The 9,522-nt window shown below is 40.9% G+C and overlaps 38 non-coding genes across 38 annotated transcripts; 19 read left to right on the forward strand and 19 right to left on the reverse strand.

The window, feature by feature from the left end:
• Window positions 1-66: 66 nt before the first annotated feature.
• On the reverse strand, window positions 67-138 carry TRNAG-UCC (transfer RNA glycine (anticodon UCC)). The gene has a single exon. It is a non-coding gene; the product is annotated as a tRNA-Gly (tRNA).
• Window positions 139-255: 117 nt separating this feature from the next.
• On the forward strand, window positions 256-328 carry TRNAV-AAC (transfer RNA valine (anticodon AAC)). The gene has a single exon. It is a non-coding gene; the product is annotated as a tRNA-Val (tRNA).
• A 3-nt stretch (window positions 329-331) lies between these two features.
• TRNAE-UUC (transfer RNA glutamic acid (anticodon UUC)) lies at window positions 332-403 on the forward strand. The gene has a single exon. It is a non-coding gene; the product is annotated as a tRNA-Glu (tRNA).
• A 114-nt stretch (window positions 404-517) lies between these two features.
• Window positions 518-599, forward strand: TRNAS-GCU (transfer RNA serine (anticodon GCU)). The gene has a single exon. It is a non-coding gene; the product is annotated as a tRNA-Ser (tRNA).
• A 92-nt stretch (window positions 600-691) lies between these two features.
• TRNAL-UAA (transfer RNA leucine (anticodon UAA)) lies at window positions 692-775 on the forward strand. Its single transcript has one exon. It is a non-coding gene; the product is annotated as a tRNA-Leu (tRNA).
• A 110-nt stretch (window positions 776-885) lies between these two features.
• TRNAS-UGA (transfer RNA serine (anticodon UGA)) lies at window positions 886-967 on the reverse strand. Its single transcript has one exon. It is a non-coding gene; the product is annotated as a tRNA-Ser (tRNA).
• Window positions 968-1,075: 108 nt separating this feature from the next.
• Window positions 1,076-1,148, forward strand: TRNAP-CGG (transfer RNA proline (anticodon CGG)). Its single transcript has one exon. It is a non-coding gene; the product is annotated as a tRNA-Pro (tRNA).
• A 45-nt stretch (window positions 1,149-1,193) lies between these two features.
• On the reverse strand, window positions 1,194-1,266 carry TRNAA-CGC (transfer RNA alanine (anticodon CGC)). The gene has a single exon. It is a non-coding gene; the product is annotated as a tRNA-Ala (tRNA).
• A 141-nt stretch (window positions 1,267-1,407) lies between these two features.
• On the forward strand, window positions 1,408-1,479 carry TRNAW-CCA (transfer RNA tryptophan (anticodon CCA)). The gene has a single exon. It is a non-coding gene; the product is annotated as a tRNA-Trp (tRNA).
• Window positions 1,480-1,548: 69 nt separating this feature from the next.
• On the forward strand, window positions 1,549-1,655 carry LOC145308190 (U6 spliceosomal RNA). The gene has a single exon (XR_013876034.1). It is a non-coding gene; the product is annotated as a U6 spliceosomal RNA (small nuclear RNA).
• Window positions 1,656-1,748: 93 nt separating this feature from the next.
• TRNAA-UGC (transfer RNA alanine (anticodon UGC)) lies at window positions 1,749-1,820 on the reverse strand. Its single transcript has one exon. It is a non-coding gene; the product is annotated as a tRNA-Ala (tRNA).
• A 152-nt stretch (window positions 1,821-1,972) lies between these two features.
• TRNAT-UGU (transfer RNA threonine (anticodon UGU)) lies at window positions 1,973-2,044 on the forward strand. Its single transcript has one exon. It is a non-coding gene; the product is annotated as a tRNA-Thr (tRNA).
• Window positions 2,045-2,173: 129 nt separating this feature from the next.
• On the forward strand, window positions 2,174-2,253 carry TRNAL-UAG (transfer RNA leucine (anticodon UAG)). Its single transcript has one exon. It is a non-coding gene; the product is annotated as a tRNA-Leu (tRNA).
• Window positions 2,254-3,358: 1,105 nt separating this feature from the next.
• On the reverse strand, window positions 3,359-3,448 carry TRNAI-UAU (transfer RNA isoleucine (anticodon UAU)). Its single transcript is given in 2 exon segments — window positions 3,359-3,394; window positions 3,411-3,448. It is a non-coding gene; the product is annotated as a tRNA-Ile (tRNA).
• A 94-nt stretch (window positions 3,449-3,542) lies between these two features.
• Window positions 3,543-3,615, reverse strand: TRNAR-CCU (transfer RNA arginine (anticodon CCU)). The gene has a single exon. It is a non-coding gene; the product is annotated as a tRNA-Arg (tRNA).
• Window positions 3,616-3,742: 127 nt separating this feature from the next.
• TRNAE-CUC (transfer RNA glutamic acid (anticodon CUC)) lies at window positions 3,743-3,814 on the reverse strand. The gene has a single exon. It is a non-coding gene; the product is annotated as a tRNA-Glu (tRNA).
• A 450-nt stretch (window positions 3,815-4,264) lies between these two features.
• On the forward strand, window positions 4,265-4,338 carry TRNAN-GUU (transfer RNA asparagine (anticodon GUU)). The gene has a single exon. It is a non-coding gene; the product is annotated as a tRNA-Asn (tRNA).
• Window positions 4,339-4,389: 51 nt separating this feature from the next.
• TRNAR-ACG (transfer RNA arginine (anticodon ACG)) lies at window positions 4,390-4,462 on the reverse strand. Its single transcript has one exon. It is a non-coding gene; the product is annotated as a tRNA-Arg (tRNA).
• An 80-nt stretch (window positions 4,463-4,542) lies between these two features.
• Window positions 4,543-4,615, forward strand: TRNAV-CAC (transfer RNA valine (anticodon CAC)). The gene has a single exon. It is a non-coding gene; the product is annotated as a tRNA-Val (tRNA).
• A 75-nt stretch (window positions 4,616-4,690) lies between these two features.
• TRNAQ-CUG (transfer RNA glutamine (anticodon CUG)) lies at window positions 4,691-4,762 on the forward strand. The gene has a single exon. It is a non-coding gene; the product is annotated as a tRNA-Gln (tRNA).
• Window positions 4,763-4,833: 71 nt separating this feature from the next.
• TRNAF-GAA (transfer RNA phenylalanine (anticodon GAA)) lies at window positions 4,834-4,906 on the forward strand. Its single transcript has one exon. It is a non-coding gene; the product is annotated as a tRNA-Phe (tRNA).
• Window positions 4,907-4,965: 59 nt separating this feature from the next.
• Window positions 4,966-5,039, reverse strand: TRNAT-CGU (transfer RNA threonine (anticodon CGU)). The gene has a single exon. It is a non-coding gene; the product is annotated as a tRNA-Thr (tRNA).
• A 77-nt stretch (window positions 5,040-5,116) lies between these two features.
• Window positions 5,117-5,189, reverse strand: TRNAK-CUU (transfer RNA lysine (anticodon CUU)). Its single transcript has one exon. It is a non-coding gene; the product is annotated as a tRNA-Lys (tRNA).
• Window positions 5,190-5,281: 92 nt separating this feature from the next.
• On the forward strand, window positions 5,282-5,352 carry TRNAG-GCC (transfer RNA glycine (anticodon GCC)). Its single transcript has one exon. It is a non-coding gene; the product is annotated as a tRNA-Gly (tRNA).
• Window positions 5,353-5,408: 56 nt separating this feature from the next.
• Window positions 5,409-5,527, reverse strand: LOC145308226 (5S ribosomal RNA). The gene has a single exon (XR_013876069.1). It is a non-coding gene; the product is annotated as a 5S ribosomal RNA (ribosomal RNA).
• A 66-nt stretch (window positions 5,528-5,593) lies between these two features.
• On the reverse strand, window positions 5,594-5,712 carry LOC145308189 (5S ribosomal RNA). Its single transcript, XR_013876033.1, has one exon. It is a non-coding gene; the product is annotated as a 5S ribosomal RNA (ribosomal RNA).
• Window positions 5,713-5,778: 66 nt separating this feature from the next.
• Window positions 5,779-5,897, reverse strand: LOC145308496 (5S ribosomal RNA). The gene has a single exon (XR_013876324.1). It is a non-coding gene; the product is annotated as a 5S ribosomal RNA (ribosomal RNA).
• A 519-nt stretch (window positions 5,898-6,416) lies between these two features.
• LOC145307920 (U1 spliceosomal RNA) lies at window positions 6,417-6,581 on the forward strand. The gene has a single exon (XR_013875764.1). It is a non-coding gene; the product is annotated as a U1 spliceosomal RNA (small nuclear RNA).
• A 267-nt stretch (window positions 6,582-6,848) lies between these two features.
• Window positions 6,849-7,040, forward strand: LOC145308032 (U2 spliceosomal RNA). The gene has a single exon (XR_013875866.1). It is a non-coding gene; the product is annotated as a U2 spliceosomal RNA (small nuclear RNA).
• A 329-nt stretch (window positions 7,041-7,369) lies between these two features.
• On the forward strand, window positions 7,370-7,487 carry LOC145308127 (U5 spliceosomal RNA). Its single transcript, XR_013875964.1, has one exon. It is a non-coding gene; the product is annotated as a U5 spliceosomal RNA (small nuclear RNA).
• Window positions 7,488-7,912: 425 nt separating this feature from the next.
• Window positions 7,913-7,983, forward strand: TRNAG-GCC (transfer RNA glycine (anticodon GCC)). The gene has a single exon. It is a non-coding gene; the product is annotated as a tRNA-Gly (tRNA).
• A 59-nt stretch (window positions 7,984-8,042) lies between these two features.
• LOC145308523 (5S ribosomal RNA) lies at window positions 8,043-8,161 on the reverse strand. Its single transcript, XR_013876349.1, has one exon. It is a non-coding gene; the product is annotated as a 5S ribosomal RNA (ribosomal RNA).
• Window positions 8,162-8,248: 87 nt separating this feature from the next.
• LOC145308339 (5S ribosomal RNA) lies at window positions 8,249-8,367 on the reverse strand. Its single transcript, XR_013876176.1, has one exon. It is a non-coding gene; the product is annotated as a 5S ribosomal RNA (ribosomal RNA).
• Window positions 8,368-8,529: 162 nt separating this feature from the next.
• TRNAA-AGC (transfer RNA alanine (anticodon AGC)) lies at window positions 8,530-8,602 on the reverse strand. The gene has a single exon. It is a non-coding gene; the product is annotated as a tRNA-Ala (tRNA).
• A 90-nt stretch (window positions 8,603-8,692) lies between these two features.
• Window positions 8,693-8,811, reverse strand: LOC145308436 (5S ribosomal RNA). The gene has a single exon (XR_013876268.1). It is a non-coding gene; the product is annotated as a 5S ribosomal RNA (ribosomal RNA).
• Window positions 8,812-8,963: 152 nt separating this feature from the next.
• LOC145308365 (5S ribosomal RNA) lies at window positions 8,964-9,082 on the reverse strand. Its single transcript, XR_013876201.1, has one exon. It is a non-coding gene; the product is annotated as a 5S ribosomal RNA (ribosomal RNA).
• Window positions 9,083-9,243: 161 nt separating this feature from the next.
• On the forward strand, window positions 9,244-9,314 carry TRNAG-GCC (transfer RNA glycine (anticodon GCC)). Its single transcript has one exon. It is a non-coding gene; the product is annotated as a tRNA-Gly (tRNA).
• A 59-nt stretch (window positions 9,315-9,373) lies between these two features.
• LOC145308524 (5S ribosomal RNA) lies at window positions 9,374-9,492 on the reverse strand. The gene has a single exon (XR_013876350.1). It is a non-coding gene; the product is annotated as a 5S ribosomal RNA (ribosomal RNA).
• Between the last annotated feature and the right edge of the window lie 30 nt (window positions 9,493-9,522).

A 9,522-nucleotide genomic window follows, 5' to 3' on the forward strand; every position in this document is an offset into this window, starting at 1 on the left:
GGTAGTACAGGATTACTACACTTTTTGAATGTACAAAAATGTATTGCTAGGCAACTGAGATGAAAATGCGTCAGCCGGGAATCGAACCCGGGTCAACTGCTTGGAAGGCAGCTATGCTCACCACTATACCACTGACGCTTGTTTTACAATATTATTATGTACGCCAAAGTGAAAACCACAAATACATATTTGCCTAGTAACTAGCACACTTAAAGAAAAGCAGAAGGCAATAAAGCTGTTTACTCTATGTAACAAGTTTCCGTGGTGTAGCGGTTATCACATCTGCCTAACACGCAGAAGGTCTCCGGTTCGATCCCGGACGGAAACAGAATCCCACGTGGTCTAACGGCTAGGATATCTGGCTTTCACCCAGGAGGCCCGGGTTCAACTCCCGGCGTGGGAAATCTTTTGACACGATTGATGCAATATTGCGGTTTTTTTTTTTTTTTTTTTTTTTTTTTGTTGATGTCATGTGTCATGTCTGCTTTGTAAGTAATCTAGGCTAATCATTATCATAGACGAGGTGGCCGAGTGGTTAAGGCGTTGGACTGCTAATCCAATGGGCTCTGCCCGCGTGGGTTCGAATCCCATCTTCATCGTGATAATTTTTTTTTTGTAGAGCTTGGCTTAATCAGTGCTTGTCAGTCGTGATTTCATGCGTTTTGCAATGAGTGCCGCCCTGTTGCATCCTGTCAGGTTGGCCGAGTGGTCTAAGGCGTGAGATTTAAGCTCTCATAATCGTAAGATTGCGTGGGTTCAAACCCCACACCTGACAAAGGTCTTATTTTAACACTATACCAGGAAGGCCATGTGAGTTGCAAGGTAACTTTCTGGTTTTGCAAAAAAAGTAAAAAAAAACACTAGATACTAACAAAATCTGACTTTCGCAGCCGGCAGGATTCGAACCTGCGCGGGGAAACCCCATTGGATTTCAAGTCCAACGCCTTAACCACTCGGCCACGACTGCTGGCTCTGGTTGACGGCCATCCATGAATACAGCATCACAGCTGGAAGCAATCGGCTAGTAAGTTGGTGAATTACAGCTTGCTACTGACAGTTAGCAGGGCACAAGCCAGGCTTGATGGTCTAGGCGGCATGATTCTCGCTTCGGGTGCGAGAGGTCCCGGGTTCAACTCCCGGTCAAGCCCATGGTTTTGCCCAATACTTTTGAAAATTGAAAAGAAAAAAAAATTTGGAGTCGTCGGGATTTGAACCCGAGACCTTCTAAATGCGAATCAGACGCTCTACCAGCTGAGCTACGACCCCTGGTCTTCGTCATAGGGGCCGGACGAAAGCAGCGCCTTTTTTCTATTGGTCGCTTGCATTGTATAGTGGATAGAAAAAAAGAAATAAAAAGACTTTCCTTTAGTTTCGCCTGAATTCAAAGTTGCAGCAATTCAAACATCTGACTCTGTGGCGCAACGGTAGCGCGTCTGACTCCAGATCAGAAGGCTGCGTGTTCAAATCACGTCAGGGTCAACAGAATTGTTTTTGCAATTTGTGTAACAAATGCTGATCTTTATAGACAACTAAATTCTAGTCTCAATTGTACTTGCTTCGGCAGTACATATACTAAAATTGGAACGATACAGAGAAGATTAGCATGGCCCCTGCGCAAGGATGACACGCAAAATCGTGAAGCGTTCCACATTTTTGTGTCCGCATAACCCCATACAAATATTTTCTCACTAAATTACTCATTTTGAACAAAAGACAACTTCAAAGAAATAACAAAAATCATTGACAATTGGAGATGCCGGGGATCGAACCCGGGGCCTCATACATGCAAAGCATGCGCTCTACCACTGAGCTACATCCCCCTGTTGATTGCGTTAGCTGACTAATACTCAACTGAATCCTTTAGCAATTTCAAAGTCTTTAACACAAGGTGCAAACCGGAATAGCTTAGGTTAGGTTAGGTTACGTTAGACTAGGTTAGGCTAGGTTTAAATTGTGCCACGTGAACATGCAAGCCTCTATAGCTCAGTGGCAGAGCACTGGTCTTGTAAACCAGGGGTCGAGAGTTCAATCCTCTCTGGAGGCAGTTAATTTTGTGAAATCACTCACTGGAAAAACAAATTTTTTTTAGGTGTTTGATGCTTTTACACAGTAAGGCTGAAAAAAAAAAACTTAAGAAACAATTTCTGTTATTCGCACAACTGTCAGCACAACAGGCAGTTTGGCCGAGTGGTCTAAGGCGCTGGTTTTAGGCACCAGTCCGCAAGGGCGTGGGTTCGAATCCCACAGCTGTCAAAAATTTATTTTAGTAAAAACTCGGTTATTATGAATTACAATTACAATTTAGTATCCTTCTGCCTTTCTAGATCAGATAAGATTCATCATTCTTGAGTGTACATACATAAACAATGAAATCAAAAGTTTCAAAGATTTTTACAAAACACATTCCATTGCTAAAAACGCGATCTTTGGTTTGTTTAAATGTCCATTTATTTAGCATTTTTCAAGAATGTCAAGCGTGGGAAAATTTTTAGAATGTGGGAACCATTTATTTTGAAATGTTCTATCAGTTTCAAACCTTTTTCATTCAATAGATCATACTGACTTTGGAAAAACTGTCAGACCGATTTTTGAAATTCAATCTGTGAAAAAAGATATTCAAGTTTTAATTTTTTGTTTTAAAAATTATTTTACATGTATTGACGCCATCTTGGATTATGATAATTTTTTTTTGTTAGAAGATTTTTTTCTAAAATATTTTTAAAAAATTAACTTTTTACAAAAAAAAAAATCTTTGAACTTAAATTGACCAATAATTCAAAGATTTTTTCTCTTTGATTTGGAAGATTTTTTATGATTTTTATTTTTAATGTCAAATAAAAACACAACAGTGAAAAAATGAAAATTAAATGAAAAAACGTTTTATGATTTTATTCAAGAAATTATTTCCTAACATCACCTTTTTGTTGCAATAGAATGTTATTTAAGCAAACAAAATTTAAATATCCATTTATGCTAAATTTTGTTTGCTTAAATAACTCATTGGAGGATTTTTCATGGCATAATTTAAATCACAAATCTTTATACATTTATATGGTTATTCAGTCAAATTTTATTGAATTTGTTATTAACTTGATAGATTTAAAACAGTAGTAAAAAGAAAATATCAATCTATCTATATTCTTTAACAAACTTTTTTCCTTGATTGATTGTTGGTTAGTAAAGCATAGTTACAAAAAAATTTTGAAATCGAACCACAGTACCTGTATTTGATATTATGAGGTACTGCTAGAGAATATTTTAGTATTTTGGTAAGATAAAATGCTTTGTTTAAGTAAAAAAAAATATTTTTGCTCTTTTCATGGAAGACCCTGCCAGGTTTAAGGGTTGAAAAAGTGCTTGCTCTAGGTGAGGCTCGAACTCACAACCCCGGCATAACTTGTTGTACTGTCTATAAGTACCGTGCGCTAACCGATTGCGCCACTAGAGCAGCTTGCTTTCACTCTTCATATTTGCTAGTAGACTGCCTTCAAGAAACCTTGGAAGCACTGCAACCAAAACAACTTTTGCTAAAAAGATAATGTTACCCACGGCGAGACTCGAACTCGCAATCTTCGGTTTAGGAGACCGACGCCTTATCCATTAGGCCACGCAGGCTTGGTGTCACCCTGGCTGAAAAGTAAAAACTTAAAAATATCCAATTCTCTATCTTTTTTTTATCTCCTTTTTTTTTTTGGATCGGGGATGTTGATATAATTACTTGGGGGTTCGACAAAATGTATTTTTCCGTTACCGGGAATCGAACCCGGGCCTGCTGGGTGAGAGCCAGCTATCCTAACCACTAGACCATAACGGAAGCTGGCGAAATCACACCCAAAATTAAATATGAAAAAAATTGCAATTCAAATGGTACATTGTGACAGAAATTGATGTGATAGTTGACTGGAACCGTGGCGAGGTTCTGTAATCCTGCTACTGGGAGGTCAGAGTTTGGGATGGTTTGAGGCAGGGAACGCCTGGTTACCATTGAAACACGTTGAATTGGCGTCCGCACTAAGCCTGGCATCAACATGGCCACTTAGGGGGAGCCCTAGGTGATCAGGTTGCTTAATGAGGGGCGGATTGGGCCAGAGGGGAAACCCAGCAGCCAAGAGTTTCCGTGTCGGTCAGTAGTCGGACCGCGCTAATGAGTGTTCGGTGGTAATTAGCCCTACCAACATAAGTAAACCAATCTTTTTTTTGTTTTTATATTTGAAGGCACCATAGAATAATATTAAAAATAATGTAATATTTTCATCTTGTATTAGCCTCCGTGGCGCAATCGGCTAGCGCGTTCGGCTGTTAACCGAAAGGTTGGTGGTTCGAGCCCACCCGGGGGCGACTTATTTTATAGCAATTTTCTTTAATAGCCAAACGAATCTTTAAAATTTTCGATCTCGGCAGGATTCGAACCTGCAATCTTCTGATCCGTAGTCAGACGCGTTATCCGTTGCGCCACGAGACCTAGCTTAGTGACGTGGCTTTGTAGTTGCACATTTTATGTCTGTTTCTTATGTATCTTGGCTTGGTTATTTAGTTGACAATGGTTCCTTAGTGTAGTGGTTATCACGTGTCCTTCACACGGACAAGGTCGCCGGTTCGATCCCGGCAGGAACCAATACATAAGGTTTTTTTCTTTTCTTTTTATACAAAATTAATTTTTTTTACCCTTTGGAGTTTAGATCTGCATCAAGGTCCTATGGTGTAATGGTTAGCACTCTGGACTCTGAATCCAGCGATCCGAGTTCAAATCTCGGTAGGACCTAAACTTTTTAGAGTCATGTAAAAGTGATCTTTTTTCCATATTGACCAAGATAAGCAACATTATTTTAACTAGCCGTGATAGCTCAGTTGGGAGAGCGTTAGACTGAAGATCTAAAGGTCCCCGGTTCGATCCCGGGTCGCGGCATTTTTGCAAATCTTTACCCTATGTATGTGTAGCCATGGATAGTAGTAATAAAAGGATCAAGGCACCACCGAGAGTCGAACTCGGGATCTCCTGTTTACGAGACAGGCGCTTTAACCAACTAAGCCATGGCGCCTGAATTACCCTATTGTCAGAATATCACGAAACAAATTCAAATATATTTTTAAAAACTGTTCCATGTAAAAAAAAATTCGCCCAACGTGGGGCTCGAACCCACGACCCTGAGATTAAGAGTCTCATGCTCTACCGACTGAGCTAGCCGGGCTATGTTGGCTGCCTGGGCTCTGCACTTTGTATGGTTGGTCTTTGCAATAGGTACACAAAAAGTAACTACACGAATATCATGAGAGCAAGCCAGCAACGTTGGTTCAGTGGTAGAATGCTCGCCTGCCACGCGGGCGGCCCGGGTTCGATTCCCGGACGTTGCAGCAATTATTTTCTACAGTATCACAACTTTTTTGAGGCAATTTTTTAAAAATGGATAAGCCTACGACACCAAGTATTCCCAGGCGGTCACCCATCCAAGTACTAACTTGGCCCAATGTTGCTTAACTTCAGTGATCGGACGAGAACTGGTGTTTTCAACATGGTATGGCCGTAGACATTAATTGTGTGGGGTTTAGTTAGGTTTGGGCTAGGATTGGTTGGGTCAAAATTCCAAAAAGATTGAGCCTACGACACCAAGTATTCCCAGGCGGTCACCCATCCAAGTACTAACTTGGCCCAATGTTGCTTAACTTCAGTGATCGGACGAGAACTGGTGCTTTCAACATGGTATGGCCGTAGACATTAATTGTGTGGGGTTTAGTTAGGTTTGGGCTAGGATTGTTTGGGTCAAAATTCCAAAAATGTTAAGTCTACGACACCAAGTATTCCCAGGCGGTCACCCATCCAAGTACTAACTTGGCCCAATGTTGCTTAACTTCAGTGATCGGACGAGAACTGGTGCTTTCAACATGGTATGGCCGTAGACATTTGGTAAGGCATTTTCACATTATAATGTGGATATTACCATACCATCCTTCTGTATGGTTTGTTTCGTTGCGACCAGTGCTAACTCTTGGTAATCTTGTTATAAGAAGTGACAGTTTGCATCTTGTATTTGTCTAAACTGACCAAGCTAAATTTGCTTGATTCACTTCACTAAGAGGTGTGTATAGATCCAGTGGTTGCAGTGTGAACTGTAATGCTATTTCTGTCAGAGCTGATGATAGCTCACTATCTGCAATAAGAATGCATAACCTGTAAAGTAGCAATCATGTATTTTATGTAGTCAATAATTTGGCCTCTAGGTGTCGCATTTGTTTCAATGGAAGACCTCCTACCGAAGGTTTCATCAACAAAGTATGTCACCAACTATTTGAAAAAGTATAAATATAGCATTTCTGAGGGGACACTTCAACTGAATCATGTTTTGTGTAAAGTCGTGGAGCTGGTCAGCAAAATATCTATAGTCTTTGTCACCCATACACTGAAATCGACTCTTTCCCTCATACTTACCTGGCGTGGAGGTTAACCATGATCACTAAGGTGGTTCCTCTAGGGTGAGGCTGTGCCATTGCACTCAGGCATGGCTGACCCCTACGATTACCCCAAATGTGGGTAACTCGAACGCACAATTTTTGGTAGTTGGGGACTGCGTTCGCGCATCCCCTAATAAATACAGAACAGACAACAGAATTAGAATGTTTAACTTAACCATCTAGTTCAAATTTTACACACCAGGAATTGCTAAAGTTTGTGTAGTTGGCCAGAAAAAGGCTTCTATCGAAGCCCAATTTAAAGTAAAGTTTTTGCTTTGAACTAGGCAGATTGACTATACTCTCTCTAACAATGATTAGGCAGCCTGCATGCCAATCTTTTGCCAGACAGTACAATAGTCAGGTTATGACTCTAAGGTAGTATACTGGAACTATTCTTCGGCATCGCTTCTCGGCCTTTTGGCTAAGATCAAAGTGTAGTATCTGTTCTTATCAGCTTAATATCTGATACGGGGACCATGTGTCCCCTTCGATATTAAACTCATTTTTGTTAGGGGATGAGGACTTGGAGCTTGCTCCAGCCTTATCACGGGTTGGCCTGGTATTGCAGTACCACCAGAATCGGCCCACTTGTCCCCACTTCTAAACTGGACCACTCAATACATTGTGTACAACCTGTATCAAGTTTGCACAAGTCAACAAGCATGCTGCCAAAAGCACAATGGCTCCACTTCCTTTATGTAGTTCAATGTTTTAATGCTAGGTGGTGCAAACCCCTAAAGTTGAATGTCATTTAATGGATAATTTTCTGCCTCAAGTTATTCTAGGGGCTTATGTTTTTTTGGTGAATAAGCTGAACTTTGACACAATCTCTACATGTCTTTGCTGACAACTACATTAGATTGGTCAATGGAACAAGCCTAACAGCTGCCAAGGATATGGAGCTATTTGTGTTGTTAGAGCATGTCCAGGATCTACCTACAGCACGAATAAATCTTTCGCCTTTTACTAAAGATTTCCGTGTAAGTGGATCATATTGGAGTTACATCCAATTTATCTGAAGGCTTTCCATGAGAGAGCCCATTTAAAGAAACATATTACAACAGGCATGTAGGGACAGGATGTCAGGATGTGTTTACCACAAAACCATTCATCTCCAACCAACCACTTCAAATTTGTGAAAATAAAACTGGCCAACCATGCTGACAAATAGCCTATGGTAGGAATGGCTAAAATTGCAGTTACCAATTGTCTAAACTGACCAAGCTATACTTGCTTGATTCACTTCACTAAGAGGTGTGTACAAGTGAACCAAGGATCACTCAGATATTGTCTTGCCGGGCTGAAGAAAGTCCTTACCTACTGCCAAAGTCTACTTACAGCAAGTCATATTAATCGTTCAGGTGTAAAGCTATATCAATCTGTATTTGGGTTATAAATTGACAGATTTCTGAATAAAGATTTTCAGCAAGGGGTTGGGTTATACGAATAGCCAAAGAGCATGTCAGCAACGTTGGTTCAGTGGTAGAATGCTCGCCTGCCACGCGGGCGGCCCGGGTTCGATTCCCGGACGTTGCAGCAATTATTTTCTACGTTAACACAACTTTTCTGTTTTCAGTGACAAGATAAAGATGTAGAGTTTACGACACCAAGTATTCCCAGGCGGTCACCCATCCAAGTACTAACTTGGCCCAATGTTGCTTAACTTCAGTGATCGGACGAGAACTGGTGCTTTCAACATGGTATGGCCGTAGACATAAAGTGACAACATGATTTTCAAACTTGTGTGAGGTTTAGTTAGGTTTGGGCTAGGATTGGTTGGGTCAAAATTCCAAAAAGATTGAGCCTACGACACCAAGTATTCCCAGGCGGTCACCCATCCAAGTACTAACTTGGCCCAATGTTGCTTAACTTCAGTGATCAGACGAGAACTGGTGCTTTCAACATGGTATGGCCGTAGACATTTACTCTGAGGAAATGCTCTTCTAACTTCTGGTTTATTAAATAACATTCTAATGCAACAAAAAGGTTTAAAGTTTTACTGGTTTAAATTTTCAGACTTTTGTTTTTCTGTGTGTTTATTTTTTTGTTTGGTGCTTGTGTAGTAGGGGGAAAAATGATACATGGAGATGCGGGGTATCGATCCCCGTACCTCTCGCATGCTAAGCGAGCGCTCTACCATCTGAGCTACATCCCCTTGGGTTTCACCTTATGTTCTCAGTGATTAGAAATTTCTCTTGGACAAGAAAGAAAAAGAGACAAATTTGAAATATGGATAAAATGTTATAGCCTACGACACCAAGTATTCCCAGGCGGTCACCCATCCAAGTACTAACTTGGCCCAATGTTGCTTAACTGCAGTGATCGGACGAGAACTGGTGCTTTCAACATGGTATGGCCGTAGACATACATCAACGGAAATTGTCGCGTAAATTAAATGCAAAATGCATTACGAAGAGAAAATGTGGCGTGAAATGAATGCAAAACGCTCAACAGTACAGGAATCTACGGACAAGGAAGAAAAAGAGACAAATTTTGAAATATGGATAAAATGTTAAAGCCTACGACACCAAGTATTCCCAGGCGGTCACCCATCCAAGTACTAGCTTGGCCCAATGTTGCTTAACTTCAGTGATCGGACGAGAACTGGTGCTTTCAACATGGTATGGCCGTAGACATTTATCAAAGGAAAATGTGTCATAAACTAAATGGAAAATGCATTACCAAGAGAAAATACGTACAGGTATTTACGGAAAATGGTTCTAAGTTCTTGATTGGTTTCCAGTGATTAGTGGGTTCTCTTTAACCCTGAATAAAGATGTTTGTGACTGCCAGCCAGCAACGTTGGTTCAGTGGTAGAATGCTCGCCTGCCACGCGGGCGGCCCGGGTTCGATTCCCGGACGTTGCAGCAATTATTTTCTACGTTAACACAACTTTTCTGTTTTCAGTGACAAGATAAAGATGTAGAGTTTACGACACCAAGTATTCCCAGGCGGTCACCCATCCAAGTACTAACTTGGCCCAATGTTGCTTAACTTCAGTGATCGGACGAGAACTGGTGCTTTCAACATGGTATGGCCGTAGACATAAAGTGACAACATGATTTTCAAACTTGT

The sequence above is a fragment of the Acartia tonsa genome, chromosome 15 (assembly GCF_053477335.1).
Source record: "Acartia tonsa isolate MP-2025a chromosome 15, ASM5347733v1, whole genome shotgun sequence".
NCBI classification, from domain to species: Eukaryota; Metazoa; Arthropoda; class Copepoda; order Calanoida; family Acartiidae; genus Acartia; species Acartia tonsa.